Below are 25,932 nucleotides of genomic sequence, written 5' to 3'. Positions count from 1 at the left end.
TAGCTATTTGGAAAGGCTAATAAGCACTAATCTGCTTGACTGGATTAGCTGATATTTAGATAACAGGAGCTGTTGCTCGGGGACAAAAGATCTCTTTCTTGCTCCTATTTCCCCCTCCCACGACACAGCAGCGGGCCGGGGTAGTGTCGCCCTCCCTCGTGGCCGTCCCGGGGCCGTGGCCGCGGTCTGCTCCCCACCTTTGCGAGAGCAGCCCCGGCCTGGCCCTGGCACCCCGCACCGCCGCTGCCCTGATTTCCCGGCAAAACTTCTGGAGAGCAGGTGGGTCTTTTGCTTTCAAAAGGCGCCAGACGAACAAGCAGCTGCTGCTGCTGACACCGTGCAGAGAATCAAGCAGGTTAGGCAGCTAGCAGTGGCGTTTATTTCAATTTAGCTAGTTATTCTTGGCCTGATGCACTTTTTTTTGTCCCTTTCAATACTTGGTCTTTGTCCAGAAATGGGACTGGGTGGCTCGTTTCCAGGTAGTCTCTGCTTTGCGTTTCCTCTCTGCCGCTGGCCGCAGCCCTCTCGCCTGTGCTCACCTCCTCCCAGGGCTCCCCTGCCATCGCTGGGGGCTGCAGGTGGCCTGGCAGGACTACAGGCACGAAGCAGGGCCAGAGCAAGGGGGGAGCAGGGCAAGGAAGGACAGGGAGTCCAGGGGGAGCTGTACAAATCACTGGCAGTGTTGCGTCAGGAAGCTTTAGTTTATCCGTCATAGAAATGCAGCTGGCTGAAAAACCTTTCTGTTTCAAATTTGGGATCCTGGAAAGCACTGTTGTTGATTGCTAAAATTATTTACCTGCTTTACATTTCTTCATAAGGGGAAAAACTCTGCAGATCAGTAAGTGTGGTTTTGCTTGCCCTGATTGGATTTTTTTTTGAATTTTCCTGAGTTTAATAATGCAAGAAGTAACAGTGCTCCCCATATCTTCAGCTCCCTCTCCAGCATGAAAACATTTACAGGGTGTTAGGTTCCTTGGGCTTCGCTTGCTGTGTGTAATCATTTCCACTTAACTCTGCCGTTCTGGCTAGGCATACATGTGGAAAGGATTTCACAAAGTGTGAGACAAAGGAGTCTCACAAAGAGTTAAAAATTACTTGAGCCCATAAGGCCTGAACCAGGGCCTGAAACGGTAAGATGCCATCCTGGTGGCTTCCTGTGGAGGGAAATTGTGTATGTTTAGTTAGGGAAGGGCTAAGTCACAGGGACAAATTTGGCCTTGAGGGGAAATGGGGAAGGAGAGTACCTCTGGGTATATTTTGAAGCAAGTACAGGAAGTGACTAAAATTTTTACCAAATGACAGCTGTTAGGTTGCGCATGGGAGATGAGTTAGTTGGCCGGAGTGCTAGATGCCCCCGTGGCTGGAACTGCTATCGCATTTCCCTCTTGGTGGCAGCCCAGCAGACAGCAGATGTATTGCATTTCCCTCTCCGTTTACCTCCAAGGAGAGGCATCTCTCCAGCTTAGTCAGGGATGTTGACAGGAGTGTAGATGGAAATTGGCATTATTATAAATATGTTGCTGATAGAGGAATTTAGTTTCTGTTAGTATCAATCCCGTATCAATCTCAAGCACAACATCTATTTAAAAAGAAGAACATCTGAAATGAGGACTGTGTCTAAACTGGGCTCACTGTATAATCCCTTGTTAAACTCCTTCTTCATGAAATAGTCGGCTCTTTAATGGTTGCTTATCATTCAGAACAAGTTTCTAAGCATAGCCATGTGAGAATGGATCTGTTTAAAACAGAGCCTTTGGTCCTGTTGTAAAATACATATTGTGTAGCATTATTTGAATTCTAAGCAAGTTGGGGCCACCCGCTGCATTCCTTGCTCCTGGAAAACAAACCTCCCACCAAAAGACAAAAGATGTTTTGCCTAAGTAACAGCTGCAGGACTGGGTCCTTGAAGTTTCTTTCATGTAGGTCTGAAAAGCAGCTCCAACTGCTTAAATACCGTAGACTCCTACACTGTTATTAGAGGCACCGTGTGTTTCTGTCTGACATCACTCAAATGTAAAATGGCCTATTTACATGTATCTCACCTACTGAAGTTTTGTCCTCAATGGAATACATTTCCTGAATTTATACAAATTTAATTATTCTTGATCAAATTAAATTGCATATTCTACTTGTTAAGGGGTGAAATTTATGCCTGCGCATGAATCTCCCTACTGTGATAAAATGCTTACACCTAGTTCAATGTCAGCTAATGATAGGCCATTTATAAATGAATTCAAATATACAAAGGACATCTTAGGCTGAGGGAAAATATGCAAAGTGTATTTATAGATATCATTGGTTTAAATATTTATGTTTATGCAGTTTTAATTTGAGGGTGATATTTATTCTACTTACCTACTTAGGTTATGTTAAGTATATCAATTTTGAGCTAAACTTCCATTGACTTGAAATCCCAGTAAGGAGTCAGAGGTTCAGAATTTGGCCCTTTGCAGAGATTTTCTATCCAGTAAGTGTCTGTCAAAATATAATCTGGAAAAGGGGGAGCTGTTTGAAACTGGAAATGAGTTTTTCAGAAGGCCTTCATAAACTTGAAAAAATATAAAGCAGTGCATTCCACCAACCCTGTGGTGGTATTTTGTAGTTTGTGGTGTTGCTATTAAGGTTTTTCTATAATTGCTCTATTGAGTTTTTTGTATAATTACTCAACATGTAGAATGAAATGCTGCAAGTCTAGAATGTGGTTGGGTAAATGAAGTGGCTATGTGCAAATTAAACTATGCTGAGTATCTACAGACATTAGTCAAATGTGCCTGTGAGCACAGGCTCCTGCTGGAGCAGGGTTCATACAGTCAAGGATGATCTTGTTACTTTGGGAGCAGTGTTTTGTTTCTCTACCTAATTCTGTTTAAGATCCCCTTTGGGATTTTGGACAAGCTATTACTTCCCCATGCCTCGCTCTCCTACACGTTAAAAACTGAAGACAATGTGTGAGCATTGCACAAGTGTGCTGTTGATTGTTTCATCTGCTTTTTGCATTTCAGTGAATGATAGCTTTTCAAAGACAACTTACTAGATTACTAAATATCTTACTGAGAAACAAAATGTTGACTGATTTAAAAATTTTGAAACCTGAGTTGTCCAAAAAAAAAAAATTTGTTGTGGTGTAGCACAAGGCTTGAACAATTAATGTACCTGAAAGCTCCTTGCTGCTGTACATAGGGATTGTATTCAGTAGTAAAGCACTGTACCTGGAAATAAACTTTGCAGGACTGGGCCCATGTTTAGTTCAGAAAGCTCCTGCTTCTTGCACAGAGTATGTTTCAACTGTCAGAACAAATGAAGTGAGTGGGAAGAAAATATTTTAATCTGAGACCATGTGATGAAGTGCTCAAAGGAGTATATTCATCTTCAGACTGGATACTAAAAAAATTATTTATCGTGTCTCAGAGTGGATCCTGAGAGGTTCTAAGCCACTCAGAAGTGCTGAAAATTATAATTGCAAAGGGAACTGATGGTGTTTGGCACCATGATGGATTGAACCTACAGTGAACAAAATATATGTAAGCAACATTCTTTTTAAGTTACACTGCACCAAAGGTAAATAGTATATGAATAACAAACAAAACTGTTTTCTGAATCAGGAACATGCTGTCTTTGAAGAAGATCTTTTTGAGGGCAAAACCTCCAAAAACATTAAGTGAACGGCTTTTAATGGATAAATGGAATGCTTTTCTTTGTATGTCTGAAGCATACCCTATTAAAAGCACTCATATTGAATAGTAGTAATGGAAGTAAGTTGTTGCTGATGAGACTGCATTGAGAAGTCAGAAGAATATCTTCTGTGGTAAAATTCAATGCACTAGTTTCAGTTACATATTGTGTTGAACATAAGCAATATTTTAATAGTTTGAGTGTTCATATTGGATAGTGATGTAGGGTAAATGACAGTAAATGATACCCTGTTGATAACAGAAGTTGATGGTGTAATTTTAATGTCCGTATTTTGCGTTTTGACTCTGACACCTGCTTATTTTACTTTTAACTAGAAACAGTATGAGGAGTTGCACTGAACAATTTTTATGTTTGCATACAGAAGGTAATATCTTGGAAATTATTTGGCTTAATCATTTTTTGGCACTAAAATTAAACAGATTCCATTTGACAGTAGAATATGAAGGTTAAACATTTTGATCCTGTTGGAATTGTTTTTGCTTTTGCTATCAGACAATGGTAGAAATAAGCCATAATCCTCTGTGAAAACTTTGTTTTAAGGAGACTCCAGAAAGGGCTGTATTTCAATTAACTGATATGGGGATAAACTTTGCTGTTCTCTGAAGATGCATCATGTCATCCCTGTTTTTTCATGCACCTTTATCATTTGAAAAGATCAGAACATAGTAATGATACAGAATGCGCAGGACCCATGCCTTAGCTCTTGAACAGATCCTGCCTCCAACACTGGGCAGTAGATGGCATAAGAAAAATATAGGAAATGGGCAAATGCAGTTTTTTTCCTTCCCCTTATCTATCTTCTCAGTTTTCTGCAATCACTGGAATGTTTTAAATAGAAGCTTTTATTCAGACCACTACACTTAGTAGCCTCTGAAGGAGATATATGCCTTCAGCTTGTCATGTACGATTTCTATTTTCAGCATCTAGAACTTCATGTGACAGTGAGTTCCACAGTTGAGCTGTGCGCTGTGCAGAAAAGGTGTGTGGAGGGCTTAGTGTTTGGCTGGGTACTCCTTTGTTCTTGTTCTTGTGTTGTGAGAAATAGAGGCTAATTCTGTCTGCTGGTCCTTCTCCTTATTTGTGATTACTGATTACGGGGAATTTCTTATCTATTAGAAAGTGAGGAGTATTTCCTACATTGTGTCTTCTCCATCCTTGAACTGTCAAAAAAATACATGGTATTTCTACCATCTGTGATCCTGTGCAGTTTAACTTGCCTTTGCTGGGGATGTAGGATGTGTCAGACTTTGGAGGACAAAGATGAAGGAGCAGCTGTCCCCCTTTGCACTGGGATCTGCCTCTGTGGGCACATGGGAGTCAGAGGAGGGTTTTGGTTGTGTGTGGGGTGTGTGTGGGGTGTTACCACAGTTTCGCCATAGCTCAGAAGCTCACAGAGCTGTTGCGCCGTAAGGAGGAGCGAGTCCCACGTTGACAGGTTGTCTCTGCTTTCATCCAGCTGAAGGGAGTTCATTCCTATGGATTTTCTGGGCCTATGGGATAAGGAAGTATCTCCTGCAAAGGGCATGTTATCACAAAGTCCTTTTTCTTGAGGGAAGAGGGGGGATATTGCTCCCTTGAGCAAGCTTTTGAAGAACTGAGCTCTACTGTCACCTGAAAACTAGGATTTTGTGCCACTGTGGAATGGTTTAAACAGGAGAGAGAGCTTGCATATAATCGCAAAGGCTTCTGTTTACATATAAATCTCTTGGTTCTCAGCAATGCTAGCAAAGGAAATACAGAAGAATTTCATTGTCTTTTAATAAGCTTTTGAGCCGAAAATGTTAATTTAAAGAAAACAAGTTTGCCAGACTTGTTACTCTTTCAGTAAATGTATTTCTAAGCATGTCCTGCTATCTTTAAACATTATGTCCAGATTAAGGGTTTCCAGTTCACGCATTTCATTAGAGAAGTGCATTATGGAGGATTGTCATTGCCCAATAGTTTCCACGTGTATCACTCGTTGCTAGTATAAGTAAATTTACTGACACTGAATAAAATGAACAGGAACTAACAGTGCAAAACTTAGTAGAAAGTCTGGTAAAAGATGTGGAAAACCCAGAGACTAGGGAAACGCTTAAAAAAAATCAGTGATATCATTAGGACAGAAGCATCCTATAAAATAGTGTCCTATGAGGAATATCTTAATAAGGGTTAAATTAATAGTACTGCATATTAACATGTATTGCTTGTGGTATGAAAAAATACCTCAGAGTTTTGATATTCCTGCAACTAGAAATTGCAACTCAGGCTGCTAGTAGTCCTTGAGAAACAGAACCTAAAGGTGATTTAGGCAGATTATCCCATTAAGGGATCGACACAAAATCTCAGATGTGAATGAATTTGAGATTATTTAAAATCCCAGTGTGATTTTGTCACTTGGACTCTTTCAGCTTTTAATAAAATCCATGTTTTTAAATGCCTTTCACAGGTGGATTAGAATTTGGAGAACTTTGTGACCCCTACCTGAATAAACCTTTTTTTTGCCTTTTTTTTTCGTCCCCAAGTGAAGGAGACTCTCTGCCACAAAAGTAGAGTTACACAGACTTTCAGTACCAAAATTCGCTAGTTTCCCAGCTTTATTCAGACCTGTTTTATTTCCACGTACATGACCTTGACCCATCCCAGATGTTGTAGCCTCCATGCTTTCTCTCACATCTCTTTTAGTTCTTTCACTTGCTGCTAGTGCAGGCATCTTGCTTTTTTACTTTGGGTTATAATGTGTGAGGAAAATTAAGCCTTAATTGTATTTCTTTCACATATTTTTAAGTTCTCCCCACTTTGAATAATTAGCAAATAGCAGTGAGTAGAACTACCGTACAGATTATTACTGATAGAATAGATATTTATGATAGATGAAGGACAGGCTGATGGGTTATCCTCTGTTTTACTGGGCACGAGCTGTATGAATGATTGGTTTCCCACTTTCTGCTAATTTAGAACAGTAGTAGAAGTACATAAATGTAGAGGTAGTAAAGCATCTGTGACTGATGAGGAAAAGACAAAATCTGCATGAGGATTCAGAAGACCAGAAAACAAATTCTGCCTCTTCCAATTGTTTTGAGGATTGTTTGAGGTTATTAATTATTTGAGGATGAAATGCTTTACATGGGATTCTACTATTAAAGCAGGACACTTCATCTTCCAGGAGAGTTTTCCAGATAATATTGTTGAGCTCTTTATTCTTGACCTGGTAGGGAATTGGCTCCAGGTCCTGGCTTTGCCCGCTCACCTGGGAGCTATGTGCCTCCTCAAAGCTTGTGACCATGGTACCCTGCTGAAGCTACTCCCAGGAGTTGCCTTCAGCAAGGTACAGCCAGAACATACGTGTGGTCTGGATCTTGACTGGAGCTCCCCTCTAATAGTCTAATTTTAAGACATTGTCTTAAGAGAGAATTGTTAGGTGCCACTTCGGTGCAACATACTCTAGGGTTCTTGCCGACCAGGAACATCTGTGGCAAAACAGGTGACTCCTTGCATCATTTCTCACTGTATTATGAAGTATTGAGCTCTGCCTATTAGCATAAAGTTTTGAAACATGTTGAAAATTAATTCTCTTACCTTTGAAACTCGTGGCATGAACTCTTTTCCATGGAACAGCACCTACAAGCAGTATTGGATTGTTTTATAGCAAATAGATCATTATGTAGCATTTGTGTTGAAGTTCCACATTTTTGAAGGACTTATTTTATTTTAGTTCTAGACTTTAAACCCTGGTAATATTTGTGGAGTTGTAGAAGTGTAACACACAAAAAAAATTAAGCTGTTGTAGTTTCTGGGTAATATCTATCTGGGTAAGATCAATGAGTTTCATCATGGCAGAAGGAACGTGCATCAAGGTTATGGGAATGGATTCACTGTGATTTTGTGTTTTAGTGTCTTTCCTTGTTTCAGTTTTGTCTTTGCAGTTTACAAGGGATGATGTGTCTGGAGTATTATTGATGTGAAATGGAGATGAATCTTGGGATTTGTGGGTCAGAAGACACCATGTCTCCTCATTGAAAGTTTTCAGTGAGAGTGTACCTTAGAAGACATTAGCTTATTTAACACTTTGACAGCACATGCCAGTTTTGAGAATTGCCATGAACCAATGAGGAAAATACAATTTAAGGAATTCCTGAGGATGCCTAAGTAGTTAAGGTGCTCTTGATTAAAAAAAAAAAAAAAAAAGAAAAGAAAGAGCGTTTAAGCACAATGAGGAAAATTAAACTGACCTAAGAATATGCAGATGAATATCATGGTGGTTCCACTGTATAATTACTTAGTTTTATGGCTTCTTAGATGCTGGAATAGAATTATTTTATCCCAGTTGTACCAATTGCTATCAGGATGAAGGAAAATGCAGCAGTTTAAGACCTTATAACCAAAGCAGAAGTAGACATAAGTTGTGCAGACTAGGTTAAAACCTTTTTAATAAAATATCAGGAGAAACAGCCAAATGAGAACTCATTAGGTGTGCTGAGGCCCATTTTCCCTGGATTTCAGCTTTCAGCTGGAGTTATTATGGTCTAAGTTGCTTGCCGAAAGTTTTCTTGTGAATAGATTTAAGATGGAAGATGGGGAAAAGATAAATACTGATCTCTTGTAGTCATATACAGTTTAAGAATTTGGGGGTGGAACTTGATGAAGTTCAAATAAAAGTAAGTCAGACTGTGATGTTGATACATTAGGTGAGATTTTTTCAAGTGCTGTGTGGATCATACTCGAATAGTGTGGGATGCTCTTTCTCCCACTTATTCTCAGAGGGAGATGAAAAAACAGAATGACAAAAGAAATTATAAAATAAATAATAAAGGGATTAAAGAATCTGTAGTCATTTAGAAAGGTTAGTGATACAGAGCTCTACAGAATTTAGAAATTCTTTAAGCTACTTACCAATTGAAGAGCAGACAGTCCTGAAATTTATGGATATTTTCATGGAAAACATCTATTTCTAGAAGTGTCTCTTTATCAGGAACATCTGACAGAGTTACATTTGGTAGATTATAGCTTCTCACAGTTTCTTCCATGGATGGCTATCTCGCTAAAGGTGAAATATGCTTGTAAACATCGCTTTGCTTTCATAAATGAAGGTACTCCCACACTCTCCTGAGTCTACAAGCTATCGTCACACAGCTCTGAAGGAGTGGCCTCCTGGGAGACCTGCAGCTCAGTGTCCTGTGTCTCCTGCCTGCCTGCCTGCCTGCTGTTGCGCGGGCAATCTGCAAGCAGTCCATGGGAGCGCGCCTGCACAGACTTATGGAGCCCAACATGTGCTCCCGCTGCCCCAGTTAATGCCTGCAAGGCTACCAATGGCAAAGGTACACAAGTGTGGTCATCAGGGTGGCTGTCAAACTAACCTTAAATAGGCAATGTAGGTGCTATAGTACCTGTTGGTGAAAGGAAACATATTATTTTTTTTCCACCAAAATTGATTTGCAGCACAAATTTTAAAATGAAATGTTTTGACTGATCTTAAGCTTTGAAAACCTTCTTTTTATCAGACAATCATGCTCTGGGCAATATTCAGCTTCATGAAATAATGCTTTTAAACTATAGAGGTAACTGACCGAAATCATTTGGGTAACTTTTAATCTTTGTCACCAGGTTAAATCTTTCAAAGGCATTTCTGCACACTTGTGCAGAAGCATTAGGCAGTGTGAAGGGGGGTAGTATAGGTTCACTATTAATTTCTGTTTTTCTTCCAGTAGCATAAAAAGACCACAGTCAAGTAAGCCAAGAATGTTAGGTGTCATACAGACCTAATCTATCACCCTGGTGGTTACCCTGGATATCTTAAAGTAATTTTGAGGTGGGGGACAGTCTCTTTTCCTTCTCACTGACACAGGGAGTTGGGAGAGCCTTCAGTTTGGCATTGGTAAACTTTCCCCCACCTTAAAGTCTTCCTTGTCTGTCAGGAACCTCCGACTGAATTTGTATTGCTTAATTAAAAAGGGCCAGGGATTGATCCAAAGCCAAATGGCACTGGCTGGCTCATGTCCACATTACTTGCAGTTTGCACCCTCCCTAGCAGATTTGGCTAGCAGAGAGCTAGCTGAAGTGGTCCAAAACAGTCTGGTACTTGAGTAACAAGTGCAGGTGATTCTTTTATTTAGCATAGCCAAATAGGATCAGGAAAACCCTTTTCATCTCCCTGAGGAAAGTTAGGGGGAATAACGCATACCCCCCAGCCTTGGAGTGGCCATGCACCTAGGCTACTAACAGTATATGACACCATCCCAGCCAAGCAAAGGAGGTACTGGAGCCACAGCAGAAGGGATAAATGAATCCTAGCTTTGTCCTTTGGGGAAGGAGCACCTAGAAAAGCACTTTCCATGCATGGCTAACCCTGTGAAAAGGTGGTGAAGGAAAAAGAGAGGAATATCCAGCTTCGAGTGAATCTGGCACTTGGGTAGCAAAGACCCAAATCTGCAAGGGATGAACCAGAGTTGAGCTCAGCAGATTCTCTTCCAGATAGGAAAGAAAGATCAGGCTTGCTGGGGAAAGCAAGAGATTTCCCCTTTCTCCCTCCTTCTGATAAGAAGCAGCCAAGCCCCAGGGTAAGGAGGTCAGGGGGGTTCCCCTGCCTCTAAATCAAACCCTTTCTTCCAGTTCGCTGACTTGTACCAGCTTTCCTCCTCACTGAGCTCATCAGGGATCACCCCTTACTCTCTTTGTGTGTGCGCAGCGAAGCTGGTCAGCACTGTTGGCCAATGAGTAGCCAGTTGTTTTACGGCACTCATATCTCACATTTGCTGACTCCTCTGGACACCAGCATGAGTTGCTGCACATGCTGCTTCATCTTCCTTTTAGCTAAAGGGCATATATTTCCCCTGCACTGCCACTAGTCCCTCTCTTCCCTTGCAGAGTTGTGAGGAGTGAGAGTAAAGAACAATTTTTATGTATTACTGATGCTTCATATATTTTGGTTATATTAAGTATATTCAGGTTAAATCTGATTATGGTCTGTGAATTGAAAAGGTCTGGTTTAGTCTGACAGTGTGCTCCAGTATATTTGTGTGTATTTGGCCTATATTAATGATAATTAGAAATAATAAAGCAGGTTTTATTTTGTTTCTTTTGAAATGCTTTTCGGGAAAATCAGTTTATAGCCCATTTGGAACCTCTTAATTCTTTTTTCTGAGGATGCAAAGGATATGTTTACTCTTGCACTTAATGCTAAATACTAGGTTGAATTTAAACTCTGCAGTCTCCTCCTTTCATGAATTCCCTGAAAACCCCTTAGCATAAATGTTCCTTTACAAATTACATATCTGAAAAAAAACCTCACCAAAGTATCATTGTTTAATCTGAGACAAAGAATGATGTTGCAATTAACAAGAAAAGAGGTTTTGTGTTTGCATTACCACAGTAAAAGCAATTGTGGAAAGCTCTGATGATGGGACGTAGTTTTGTGTTGCCTCAAAACAGAGCACAGTGTGGGGCTGTGTTCAGTGTGTGGGCTTGCTCCAAAGAGCCAGGATTTCTGAAACCACTCTAACCACTCTGTAAGTTTGGAAGTCAAGCCAAAGCTTCTTATCCGATAAGCTCTTTTTGGCAATATAGGAGTAAAAGACTCTCACTATAAATTAGGCCAGTTTGGGCCGGACTAATTGCATTGAGGTTCTTTCCAAGAGCTCAAATACCTGTTCTTCGTTTCCCCTTCCAAGCTGGGGAAAAAAAGTTTATTGTTGCCTCCTTATTTACAGTCTTTCTTTTGGGTATGCTAGCCATCTTTAAAAAGAACCATCTTTAATCTTTGTGGCTTCTGGAAAGTTGCTTGTTATTTGCTTTACACTGCAGTGCTCCATTATATGAGTGGGCAAGCAAAGACCTCCAGAGAAAGGTTTGATGGGGGAAAAGGTTCTCCATGATCAGACCGTGGGACCATTCTTGTGATGGAGGTGATCTTGTTTGCCCTAAAAGAAGAGAAATACTCTTTTATATTGTGGGGTTTTTTTGGTTTGGGCAATTGCTTTAGATTTCCCAAATCTTTGCTAAATTTAGATACAAAAGATGGTGGAGCCTAGACTCTATTCAAATCCTTTCTTGCTAGACCACCACTTCTTGGCCTCCATGGTGAGTGGCCCCCTGTTTCCCTGGAAGATAGTGATTTTCTTGTATAGATTAAGTGGTTCTGTTCTTAATCTACTGTTACTTCAGTAATTCTCACATCATCGGTCTCAGTCTGCTCCATCTTCTTGTCTATTTAAACTTACAGTGACTAACTTGCCAAACAAGCGTATCTTCCCCAGTGTGCATCCAGGGGTATTTACATATAATAAAACTAATCTGGAGCTGCATAAACCAAATGGAACAAGTGGCAAATGAACAGCTGGGACAGAACAACATTTCTCCACTCATGTTGACATGGTTCTCTTGGGCTTTCCCTCTAAGAAAATAGCATTTTTTTCTCAAAATCCCAAAGTTCTGGTTACTCATTGATTTCACTCTATTAGGTACATGTGACAGTGGATACCAGAAAAAATACTGGATGTTAAAAAAGTAGATTTCAGAAATCTCAGTGTGCCAGTCCTGGAGAAATGGAAGAGTATTTGCAATCTTGGCTAGACAGGAGGATCTTAAAATCATCCTGTGGAAATCATCCTGTATTCACTGATCAGTGGGAGCTGATGTTGGCTTGGGGTTGTTTGTCCTTGTGATCTCCAATGGAGGACATGGAAGCAAATTTATAAAATGAAAGGCTTTCCTGAGTAAGCAGGAATTTCTAATCCTTTTGAAAAATCCTTCTAAATAAAGGATATAGGAGAAAGAAAGCGCAAATATTGCCATATATAAATTAGTAAGCAGTTCACCTGGTGGTCTCCTTTCCCCTGGTACGTGGCACTAATATTTTCTCCCTGAGGGGACTGTGCAGCAATAGTATCCTAAGCCCCTGACAGAGTACTGACATTTTTTTTTAATCTAGTACAGAAAAATCAGGCCAGTGTAGAATGTCTGACATATGTTGATATTAACAGTACTTTTCAGAGTAGCACTAAAAATATGAATTCTTTCAAGATTGCTTTAGATACAGTGGTGAGTTTATAGAACTTTAGAAACAGCATTGGTGGATTGGCTGTTTAGGCATACACTAACTCATATTACAGGTCTGCGTGTAACATGCTTTGCCCAATGGATTGAAGCACACACTTCAATTGATTATGAAATAAAAGTCCATCAACAAAATAAAATCGGAAACTCACTTGAAATTCAATGTCTTTTGAGTTAGGAGAGCAGTTAAACCAAAAACCTCTATGATACTAAACACACTGGTTTTTGAATCCTCTGTCTGTGCCTGAGCCTTTTGAACTGAGACTATACTGATGGCTGAGGCAGTAAAGCAATGATTTCTGGAGAGTATATAGGAACCGATTATAGGCAATTTGTTTAAATTAGTGGTCAGCAGTACTACATTAACAATGGTCTTAGTGCTAATAAACAGGAGCCTCTCAAATGTGGTACTTCATGTACTCAAGTCATACCTGTGCTTCAAGAGGAGCCAGATCTTTTGTCACACCCCATATTTTCATACAGAAAGGATGGAGCTGCAGCTTTCTAGCTCAGATGCACAAGCTCATTTTACATCTGTGTGTGTTTGCATTCTTGTCTTCTTTTTTCTGTTTTGTTCACAACTGGGCCATGCTAGTTACCACACTATTTTCAAGGTCATAAATAAGCTATTGCTCCTACATTTCCTGTTGTAGCCTTGTTTAAAGACAGCATTTTGGTCATAATATTCCACTGTCAGTGACCAGGTGGACTACTGCTGCCCCAGATGCATAGTTATCTTATTAGAGATTAGGCAGTATTTTAATTCAAATATATCAATGTTATTCCATTTCAGAGCTATTTAACCTGTATTTCCCCTTCTTTGCCCACAGAAGACATGGACATAAGAAAATATCTTATATCAAGGTGATGGTTTCTACTACTGTCCATCTTTTTCCCCTCATTCCTCCCTCTGCTCTCTCTTCTCGTCTTCCTCTCAGATAAATTTGTTAGAGACAGAGTGAAGATCCTGCTATAGAGCAATCAGCTGGTAAATTATTCCACCTGGGAATGGGATTTGGAGCATGGCTTTCGTGCTGCTCTCTCCACCTCTGTGGGTACGATACAAAGCTGCTGTCAGTTCACATCTTTCACTGCGGCGCTGGGCCTCAGGAGCCCTGTGTGTTTTAAATCCTGATGGTTTTAAAAAGGCTGAGAGCTAGGACGCCTCTGCTGTGCTCTGTAACAGATCACAGCAGTCTTTCTCCTTCTGTTGCTTTTGGTGATGAGAGGCGGTATATGGAGCCGGCTTTTAGCGCTATATTGACAATTACTGTCCACCTCGGAGCACGGCGCTTTGCCCCACTACCAGCTGAGGTTAAGCCTGATGAAGCTGTTTCATAAGGCAAGAAACATGCACTTTAGGAGTGAAGAGATTTTGAACTTTCAGTTTATTTTACCATGGGGCAAATACCACCCTTCTGAGGGCAAACGATGCTCAGGACAAATTAAGGTGGATTCTAGTAACAGATGGGAAGGGAAAAGGCTGCTGAAATTTCTCTAGAGAGAGCACAAACCCTGTTTGTTGTAGCATCCAGCCTGTGTGCAGGGGAGATTTGTGCGAGCGGAGTACGGGGAGGAAAGAACAAAGCCAGTAAATCTGCTGGTACCCATCTGTCCTGCAAATGATCTTCGGGTGGTGTGCCTGAGATACTGGAATTTTTTAGCTATTATTACTAAAGGTTTTTCTGTTCTGTAGAAGGTGAAACAAGAAAGGTAGTTTTAACTTCATTATAGAGACCCTTGCTGCACTTCCATGAGAAATGGAATACAGTGAGCCTCAGTTTTCTAATTCAGTGTATATGTCCTACACTTGCAGTATTCACTGTGCTCTTCTCCCTTCCTGCTCTGCCCAGGCTCACAGATACCATGAGTCTGTTAATACTTATAAAATGACCTTTATTTTGATCCTTCTTCATCATGCAGCACCCACTTTGACTGTGTCCACTTGATTTCTGCTCCATTTCTGGGGATGCTATAATACAGTATTTAAGACAGTGATGTCCAAATGGAAGTCAGCTGGTCATATTTGTGATGGATGTACAAGGACTTGAGAAAACACTTAAAGGTCAATTCTAGCTATTACTGTCCTGATATTCCCATAGTTTGGCATGTCTAAAGAAGCATGAAGGATTTTCCGGTGCATATTAGTTCTACTAGATTTGGGGGTTTTTTGCAGATAAATTTTTATTTTAAAAAGTCATGTGATAATTTGAGAGATAAATATGTTCGTGTACATGTTATACAAATGCCCATTCTCCTGCTGTTAACAGATCACAAAATGTTCTAAAGGTAGAGTTAAATGTTAATGATGGAATCAGACTCATGATTTAGCTGTCATGTACTGGGAGTATGAGTTACATTACAAAAAAAGTTTGGTTTGGAGCATTCAGGGCCTGATTCAAAGTTCTTTTCAGCAAATGGAAAAACTCCCTTTGCCTTCAGTGTCTTGGATGAGGTTTGAAGAGGAATATTCCCTATATTGATTTTAATACATGGGATTTATTCAATTTGCAAAAACATAAAATAGAAGGTGTGATTGGCCTATTTGGTTTCTAGGGATAATATTAGCATTCATTTTCTTTCCCCGCTTTTCCCAGCTGTATAGTTTTACCAATACATTTCTGTATCTTAATAGCTTTAATGAAGAGCTCAATCATTCAAAAGTTGCACTGATTCAGTAATAGTAGGCTCAAGTCCCTGTCAGTGTCTCACTCTTTATTTTTATGTCAGTATATCACTCTTTAGAGGTGAATTTGCTAACCTCTGATTACAAGGATGCAATTAGTACAGCAAAAAGCTGTACAAGTTTGCTGTATTTAAGATGAATAATTCTTGCAAATGATCCAATTGTTGTATTTATCCTTCAGAAAGCAAGAAGTTATTCTTTCTGAGTGTCTCTCTTCCCACCTGTTTTTTTCCTTTCCCTCTAGTCTTGAAAACTGGAACAAAAGTGTTGCAGATAGCTTTTTCTCCCTTTCTGCAGGTTTGGACTCTTCCTAACTTTTGTTATACCTCAAGAGGTCTAGATAAGGACTGATTTTAGCATATTAACTGACTCACAATACAGCATGCTCACACTGAGCTGCATACTGTACGTTCTGTGCCACCTAATCAAATCTCATGCTGTAGCTTTAAGGAACTGTATATGAAAAGATGACATTCTGTACCTGGTGCAATTCAAAACCTCCTGCCTGAACTGATATTTTCCTTCACGTACTGTATTATAAATACAAAATAAAAATATTGCCTACCTGCAAGTCTGAGGAGATGCAAGTACCACTGAGATTGCTGGGCCAAAGTTGCCACTGATGTAAATAGATGAAACTGCATTGACATATAAGGAACTGTCTCTTTATAAGCTGGCGCTGAATGTGGTATAGTCTTTCTAAAAGAGCCAGTTAGGAATGGGTCCAGTGTCCTAATAGAATAAATAAATAAATACTAAAATACTGCTGTGCGCAGGACCTTATTAATAGCTGGCAGCAAACATTTGCCTATCAATTAGAGAACAAAACAGTTAAGAAATAAAATTGAAGATTCAGGGTATTTTTAATGCCCAAAAGAAGAAAAATGTTCACATTTAATAAGCAGCATAAAAACAGATAAAAAGTGGATTCCATTTAATTTATTTCTATTTTAGCCTAAGGTGATTTTATTTATACAGGGAGGAAAAATATTATTTGTACCTTAGCAATGTCTTTTAAAAGTTAGTAATGGTCATCGTTTACTGTAGCTAACCTTAATCCTAAATAAATTGCTTTGTTAGTTTTTCTACATCTTTAAAAAAGTTCCAGAGATACAAGGAGGATAATACTTCATGTATCTTATCAGTGGCTTGTTCTCTCTTATTAAACAAATAGGTCACAGTAGCTATAGAAGTGGCGGAACTGAAGACTTGGCCATATACATCTTCATTTTTAGAACCAAGACTGGAAACCTATCTCCCTTGAAATACTTTGTCAGGGACAAAAAAGAACAGAAATAATGTCATCATACAGTTAAAATAGAATTTTGGATGGTCACCGTTCTTCATCCCAAGAACCTGCAATACTTGCTGCTTTCTGTCCAAATTCAACATCTCACTAGGCAGTGACAAAGGATAGGATTTTATTATCCAGTGCTTCTGCTTTATCTGCATAGTATTGCCATCGTCATGAAAAATAGAACTAAAAATATGTGCTGACTCTGCCGGATGCATTTCAAGAAAATCCCTATACAATAGTGTGCACTCATTTAAACAGTGCTATTCGTGTGGCCTGGTAGGGGCTAGATTGTACTTAGTTCTGCACTTGGCATAGCAAAGACAAGGCAGCGCCTAGCTCTTTCTCTCCCTTGTTTTCCTGCAGAGTGGCTGGCGCAAACTTATTTCTTGTACTCTGGATGCAAAAGGATGTCCGGGAGGTTGATTCCCAACAAGGTGGAAAAAGCCCATCTTTCATCTCTGTCTGCGGTAGCCAGAAGGCTAGAGCTAGACTGGAGGGCTGTGGCACATAGGATAATACCCGATTTCTTCCAGTTACAGCAAATCTGATTCTGATGACACATGGAGCGGTGTATTTTCTGCTGATTAAAAAAGGCAGCTGATTCCCTGATTCCCACTAACATGCAGGGCACAACCCCAAAGCCAACACTCTGCTTTAACATAGATAACAAGCAAAAGTGACAATTTTGCCGCAGTAGTTCATAGTATTTTTTCAAAACGTTGTTATGTGGCAGAACTTGTGCTTCTCCTCACTCACTTGTCTGTGTGCTATAACAGGTGGTTCTAAATAAACTGTAATTAAAGGTTCCTGTTTTCCTCTGATCAATTGTCAGTGGAAGCTACTGTCATACATTGAACTTTACTAGTTGTGGAAAAAACAATTTACAGGACGTTATTTCAAATCTTTGACAAATACTGACTTTTAATGGCCGCTGCTTGTGGGTGTAAGCAGACAGATGAATGACAAGGGCTTTTAGCATCTTTTAAATTAGAATGCGCCTTCTGACTGACATACGCTTGCTAAAATACAATAGTTGCAAGAGTGAAAGCAATATTACCTACTCTACTGCACTGTGAGCACTTATCTGAAGCTGCATGTAGTTGATATCCAGACAACTGTAACACTGCATGCACAACACAGGCAGCAAGACTGGAGTGTATCTTCTGCTCTTAACGCTTGAGTGAGAGTGACTTCGGCAGCCGACAAGTGGGGGACCAAAGAATTACCTCCTGTTTGTTGCAGAATTGAGATCGCTCAGTTTTTTAATATTTCTAGTATTTGCTTTTAAGACTATACCCTTGCGTGTGGCTGTGGCATGAAGGTTATGCATGGGTATCCATATGGTGTAAAGTACTCCACTGCGGATATGCAGCTCCTTGGGCAGCTTTCTGGTTTCCTGGTTCAGATTAGAAATGCTGTTTCACATTGACACCGAGGGGCTCAGATGACAGTGAGGGAACAAAGAAAAGAAGTCATGCCCCAATTCCTCTGACCGCAGCCTTCTCTTTATGAGCACGTGAAAGAAAATTGCCTGGGATTCATGAACATGTCTCTGTATGATGTGGGGACATGGTTGACAGTTCTCCTATGTTTAGGCTACTGGATCCGCAGCAAGATACCAACAGCCTCAGGAGAAAATTCAACCAAACCTCTGACCTTAGAGCAGTCTCAGCTGATGAAAACTGAAAGGGTTTTTTTTTGCATCAGCAATACTATGGAAATTTGCTCCTGTCACAACAGCGCTTACCTCCCAGAAGGACTATGGTATAATATAATATCTGAAGCAAGTGCACTACTTTTTTTGCCTTTATTAATAGAAATAGTTAAAAGTGCTCCAGAATATTTTACAACTATAGTGGTATTAAGGAGAAGGGGTAAAAGTTGTTGGCTAATTTCATTTATAATTCCAATCATTCTGATTTTTCTTTCCAGGGAAAGTATTATGGAAGTGGAAAGCATAATTAGTGCTATGCAAACTCTCAAATGTGCAGTAGTTGTACTTTTATTCTTTCCTTTAAAATCAGGTCTATTTAAATCCATTCATTCAATAGTGTTTTGAAGGCCTTGAAAGAACAGAGCATAACCAGAAGCTCTGTATTTCCCTGCTTTCTTTATGGCAGATAGAAATTTTAGTTTGCAACATGCAGTTTTTTCAGATGCAAAGAGAAGAGAGAGCCAATAAAAATGAATTGCTTTAAACTAGATGTATCCATCCATGATCATAAATTATTTTGCAGATGTTAATTAGGACTTCCAACATTTCTATAGGCTAAGGAAATCTTACTAACCTCTAGAGACAGGGAAATGAGGAATAGAAAAGTATAATGGCTTAATATTTTTGTATAATATTCTTTCTAACACCACAACCTCATTTTTTCAATGAATAACCATAAAACTATTCTTTTGCTCACTAGCTTTGCTATCCTGGACTCCACAGATCTGAAATAAAGTAAATAGCTACCAGGGATGCACGGCAGTGAAACCTGGTACATGTAATCACAGTGCTTGTGTTCAACTTGTTTTTGTTGCTGCTTGACAGTATTTGTCAATACAATAATAAAAAACAAACAACTAAATTAAAATATGGTAAATGAGCTGCAAAATCAACCATTTAAATGCTAGGTCTAATTGACTTTAGAAGGTTATATTGCTTCAACTATGGCAGTAGAATTAAATCCCTTAGTTTGTTAGCAGTTGTACCAGGAAGGAATAAGAATCCCTGATATAGAGCAACTTCCTGTTGGTGTAACAGCTAAGTTTCTACTTAACTGGTATTGATACATGTATTAAATATGATAGATTTGGGCTTTAACTACATGTTTGCCTCTTGTTTTTTCTTATTCTTCTTCATTGCCTGAGCACTGAGCATTGCCCGAGAAAGGAGCATTGCAGGAGCACAGGAAAAACTGTCACCCTGTCCTGGTGCCCCATGTCCCAAGCAGCTTTAGAAAGGTGACGGGAGCAATCAGAGAGAAAATTGTCCCTGCCCACTGATTAAAATCCTGGGTTGCAGCATGCACAGTGCAAACAGAATTTTAGAGACTTTAGCTGCTAAATTCTAGTAAATCTATTATAAATACACAGTTTGAGGTTTTATGTGGTGCTGTTTCAGGCATCTGCTTGACATCACAGATGCATTAGTCCTTTTCAGAAGACTGACTGAGAGTTTTCTTAAATATAAGCAAGACATGTTTCCAGACAACTCAAGCTGAAACTAATAAGTCTCAGGAGGGCTTATTAGTTGAGATGTGATTAGAAACCAAGCTGTCTGTATGTACTTGTGTTGTTCCGTGCCCAAGTGAATAATATAACCTGGTGTGCTGAAGAGTGCAATACAGAGACATCCAAGTGGCTCCAAGGAAAGCTGTCTAAGACCCGTCTGGAGCTAATAAACCCTGATGGATGCAAACTGATGCTTAACCTGGAAGAGGACTTGTCTTCTCCACGTACAGAAAGCAGTTTCTTAGGTACCAGTTCCTAATTAGGAGTTCAGTGTCCAAACACCTTTCAGGGTGGAGGACTGTTATCTATTTAACTACATAAACTTTCTGTGGACATTGGTTGCAGTTGCTGTTTGAGTTGATGGTTACTGTATGTCAACTGATAAAAGTATGCAGGATTCATAGCTTTATTTGTTCACAGATTTTCTTTTTTATCATTGTGTTTCCTGCTTTCCTTGCATATGCGTCAACATGAATAGGCACTGACTAAGTATTTCTTTTGTGATGAAACTTTATGCTCTATTTTTAGCAACTAGGGTGACCACATTAAGCTATAAGAGGAAAATGAAAAATAAAACTGGTGTTTCACCACAAAGGTGAATGTATTTTATTTATGACACTTACTTGGAATGGTTTATTACTTTGGCTTTCTAAATCCTTAATGGGTAGTCTGTATGGAAGGCTTATTTTTGTCAAATGTACGTAAGCACCTATGTATCAAAGTTCTGAAGCAGAATTGGTGTATTCGCTGCAACGTTTCTCTTTGTGCACTTTCTGAACAGAAACCTGAGTTTTGTGTTGTTGTTCTTTTTAAAAAGTGTTATACAACTACCCAGGACACTGTATGGAAGCCTTGAAATAAGGTATAACAAATTGTTAAATATTTTTTTGAGAAAGTAACTTTAGTGCTCTGATATTTGCTCTGAGCAAAATACAGCATTCAAAATGCTGCTTGAAATATTTTTAAGAAAATTTAAACCACCTGAGACTGTAGAAAACAATTTGATACATCTTTTCTCATAGTATTTTTTCTATGGTTTATATAGTGCGTATTTATAGAATAGAAGATGTATACCTTCTGAACCACTAGAGATGAAGTAGGAAAGGTTTTCGTTTTAGTTTGTGCACACAGACATACATTTTTTGTGTGTGTTTATCGGAGACTTTCTGTTTTTATTTGTGTGACACATAATATCAGTGATCATGCCAATTTGAATATTTGATTATTTGCACATAGCCATAACCTTCCCAGTCATTAAGGAGGCAGGACTGTATCCCTTGGTGAGCACGCTTTGACCAAGTCAGAGGCAAACACAGAGCTTGGAGTTGTCCAAAATTTAGGAGCTGTGGCTGGGGTGGGCACTGCTGAGCTGGTGGGGGGTGCTGGAGAAGGGACTAGAGGGCCCGTGGGGGCTAGAAAGCTGCTGAGGAAGGTGGGATGAAGGTAGGTGATTGTGTCTTGCTGGAAGCTGGTTGCTGGGAGGAAGCGGTGATCCTGAAGGTGGCTCAAGTGGGATTACTGCAGTTTGCTTGGGAGGTAGGGGGTAGGTTTAAAGGGGATTGTCTCAGGCAGGGCTTGACAGAGGAAGATGCAGGAAATAAGACTGAGCCTTCCTCTTGGGGTGGGAGTGGTTCTTCCTCACTTTGGCTTCCCAAATATGCTGGGGAGACAGGCTGGGGTGGGGATGTCCCTGTGCGACACAACATGCGATTGCAAGCATGTCAGCTGCCTTCGCCAGGGGCTCTGCTGGATGCAGGCGGCCAAGCTGAGAGCTGAGGTTGCTTGACGGGGACTGCCAGACAAAATGGGTGTTTGGCAGCCCAGGCCACAGCCTGCAGTGCAGCATTCCTCACCTGAGCCTTCAGAAACAAAGGTGAAACTGCAGTGTCCCAGAACCAAACACTTCTGCAGGGCCAGAAAACATGACCCCAGGCCTCCTGCCCCAGACCTTCCAACAGCTCTGTGGTTTCCAGTCTCAGGAGATGTGTCCTGGTCAGCCTGGCTGACTGAGAGAAATCGTGCCTGTTGCCGGTGTGCAACAAGTGATAAAATCAAGCCTGAATGGCAACGACATTTTTGGCCTCCTGTCATCAGCTCTCTATGCAAGCTGGAGCAGGTCTGCCATCAGTGCCTGCGTACATAACATTCTGGCTCCTTTCCTGTACTTTGATCTTGGTAGTTTGAATTCTTAGGCTAAGGCCATGCAGGAGATGTGCAAAGCTGCCCTTGAGACAGACTGCCATAAACTTCAACTAACCAGTCTGAGTCCTTTTTTACATATCTTCTGGGGAGATGGGTGGAAGGAGAGGAATGAACTGTAGGGAAGTGTCCTATTTCATTCTCTGGATGCTTAGATAAAGATGAAGCTAAAAAAATTTCTTTTTCATTCCCACTGCTGTCTTTTTTTTTTCTTTTTGTTCGTAACTCCCAAACAGCCCAAAATAAAATGTTACAGTATCAAAGGAAAATTGGATTATACTTATGTGGAGGGAGGGAAGGAACAAGAAAACAGACTTTATACTTTGACAGAATTCAGTCCAGACTTTTAAAAAATTAAACTGAATAATTTTGCAATATTTGGTAAGACTGTGTATTCTAAAGACGCAGCTAATCAGATATGCATGCAAATTTAACAAGGGTTGCCAGCTCTTATGAATTTTTTCTTTGCTACAATTATGCGGTGTAAAAATTGGCCTCTTGTGAGAAGTTGCTGACAGCTCAGCAGTTCTGCTTCAGCGCTGGCTGCAGAGAGGGTGGGAGGGCTGCTGGCGTGGGAGGGTGGCTTTGCACTGGCATGTGAGATGCTTCCAGCTGAGGCAGCTGTTGCATGGTGCCCCGGGAGTGGCAGCCTGTGGGGCAAACTGCAAAATCTGCTGGATCTTCTCTTGCACCCTCTCCCTTTACGAGGGATGAAGCGTGAGAAAGAGAAACAAAGATGAATGTGGAGGAAATGCCCAGAAAGCACACATCTCCCCATCTTACCCCAGTTTGTACATAGTCAGACCCCAAGGGGGAGAAAGGGAGTAGAGTAAAGGGGTAAGAGCTGTTTGGGAAAAATACACAGGGGATGGGAGGTAAGAGAGCTGGTCATCTGGTCCTCTGATTAGGCACACTGGGGCAAGAGCTGGGGGACAGTGGAGAGAAAGGAAAGCAGCAGTTGTACAAGGGATGGGGAGCTAGACAGGAGCTGTGCCCGGTGCCAGAATTCATGAAGGAACAAGGTCAGGGGCTTGTCCATTGGAGTAAATGGTCACAGAGAGCAGCACATGGGGAAGGAGCCTGGGGAAGCATCCCGCCTATTAGCAGAGGTGGAAAGGAGGGGATCCATAGAGAAGGTGTTCCCAAAACACTCTAACATAAAAGGAGATGATTCCTTCCAATGAATGGCAAAATCCAGGACAAAACAGCTCTATTCAGCATTGTGACTTTGCTTTTGTGTGTGGGTTATGATCTTGTGAGGCTGGCGATACTGTATATATATTTTTGCCAAATTTGAGAAAATTTACATTGAGAAAAAAACAGAAGGCACTTTTGAGTATTTCTCTACTACTATGCTGTTTAAGTTTTGAAGAGGTAGCTACTCTTGTATTAACTTAATGCCTTACTTGTTTGGCTTTTTGGCAGAATACCTAATTACTCCTGTCAGATATTAGTCAATTGGTATTAACAATTCTATAACAAGTTTATTGCATTTAGAAGATAGATGTGTTATAGTTCATTTTTCTTTATATTTTTGCATATGCTTTTATTCATTTGAAAACAGTAGTAGATCTTAATTAGCTGACATTATTAACCATAGAGAGTCTTGGTGAATGAATACCCAAGCCAACCCTGGAAAATAAGTCTGTAGGGAGATTTGGCCAATACATGTGCTTTGCTTGGTGCCAAATGTTAACTGGGAAACAGACCTTCACTGACTTATTTGTCTCATTGCAGGCTCCCACTTTGTTCTGTGGTCAGAGTTTAAATGTCAAACTGTAGTAAATAGCCAGTAGGAACCAGCTGAAATGAAGGAAGTTGTCATTTTTCGTAGTCTGCAAATATGTGGGAGTGAGCGCTAGCTGCTAAACAACTTGGAGAAATGTTAGGCTGACTTTTTTACTGCTGTGCACTGTGTGAGGCCTCCTATATTTGGGCAAAGTATAAAAACACCACCAAATCAGATCTCTCTGCTTATTGCACTCTCATTTTGCATGGTTGTGAACTGCACAAGGTACAGGATGAAGGCCAGTCACTTTATTGATCTTGCATTACATACTTTTTTTATGCTGTGACTCAAAAATCAGCCCCGTTTGAATCAAAGATGCTTCACTATAACCGTATCTCTTGGTAAAACGTATATTGAGTTCTAGGCCAGCAGGGGACTAATGAAAATGAAGACCGAGAAGCGGGCTCGGTCACCTCATCTAGCTCATACTGAAACAGCGTATGGGCTGGAGATGTGCTGCTTGGACCTGAAGCAGACTGCCTTCATCATTGCCTTGTGTCACTGTCACCATCAACCTTGCACTGTCCTCCAAAGTCCGCGGATGGAGGCTGAATCTGTAGCACAGAGCCTGTAGCACCATGCTCCTGGCTGAAAGCCACCTTTGCTCCCAGCCTGGAGCTGCTATGCCTTCTGAGCTCAAACCTAACAGGGAACAGCCATTATGTTAGCTTTTTGGGTGCTGCAGAAGGGTGCTATCACATGTTGTAACTGAAATGGTGAGATTTGTTGCTTGAGCTATAATTCCATAAGTGTGAATGTTTTTGAGTGCTAATTTTAACTTAAAGACCAAAGACTTAAAGACTAATTTTAGCTTAAAGCCTTGATTCTCTGTGCTGAGAAATTAAAGCTGGGATACATTCAAGGGACGTTATAAATACAGTGTGCCTATCCTAACTGTTTGCTTTCTATTTTGGCCTTGTAGTAAGTATTCAACTGAGTGATTCCTATTGTAAGGGGATGTTGACTTTTTTGCAAGTTATAATTGAAATCAAGAGAGGGATCTCAAACTGCAACTTTGTGTTAGGTGTGTGGTTATACCATCTGTTGAAAGAAAGAATGGTCCAGAAAACCATGTCTGGTACTGCAGATTTTGTACATATTTTAAGAAGGTCTTCAAGGGCAGGCAGCATATCAAAGCTGATGAATACCAAATGAATCACTTATGTATTTGCTATGAAACTATTGAAGACAGACATAGTGTTTGGCGTTTATGCAGTGGCAATAGCCCATATTTTTCTTTTACACAAACAGAAGAGAATCAGAATGATCTTAATTCTATGACAAATACACAGTATTCTTCTTCTTTAGAGCCTTGTCAGCTTTTTCGAAAATATCTTCTTTGATTTGGGTTAAGGACTAGAAACAGAGCTGGGTGAAGCTGCTACCTTCTGATTTCTCCCTGTCTTTAGTTTGACTATGATTAGTCAAACTATCGTAGGGATAGTTACAAAAGCAGTTTTATTTTTTATTTATTATTGCAGATAGTTCATGAAAAATAAATGTGGGATTCAGGCTCATGAATGGACATACTGCACATCTGATGAGTTATGCTTGTGTAACCAGCAGAAGAGACATTTGGCTTGAGACCTGTCAAATTAGCTTAGATTTTGAATTTTGAGTATCCAACATATGATACATTCCTGCAATGAACAGCTTATTAAAAGCCTATTGGAGAGAAGGCATATGCATTGAAACATCCTCAAAAGAATTTTGAACAATGAATGCATTTATGGAAAACATGTTCTGTTTCTAGGCAATTCTTGTTGAGTAATAAATGCTAAATTTGACTTAATTGCTGGCTATTATTATTTCTCACTGTTTCATGTGGTAAACCCATTGAAAATGACCTAATTTTGTGAATTGGGGACTAAGCAAAAAGAAGATGAAATAACAAGTATGGTTTATTCTATTGTGTACTGAGAATGCATTCTAATGCATTTTATAAAAATACGTTACTCCAAAATACCTTGATAAATCTTTTCTGAAAAAGAGAAACTCTAATGTATTGTGATGGTA

Source organism: Apteryx mantelli, chromosome 1, assembly GCF_036417845.1.
Source record: "Apteryx mantelli isolate bAptMan1 chromosome 1, bAptMan1.hap1, whole genome shotgun sequence".
NCBI classification, from domain to species: domain Eukaryota; kingdom Metazoa; phylum Chordata; class Aves; order Apterygiformes; family Apterygidae; genus Apteryx; species Apteryx mantelli.
Note: the sequence above shows the minus strand (reverse complement) of the source record.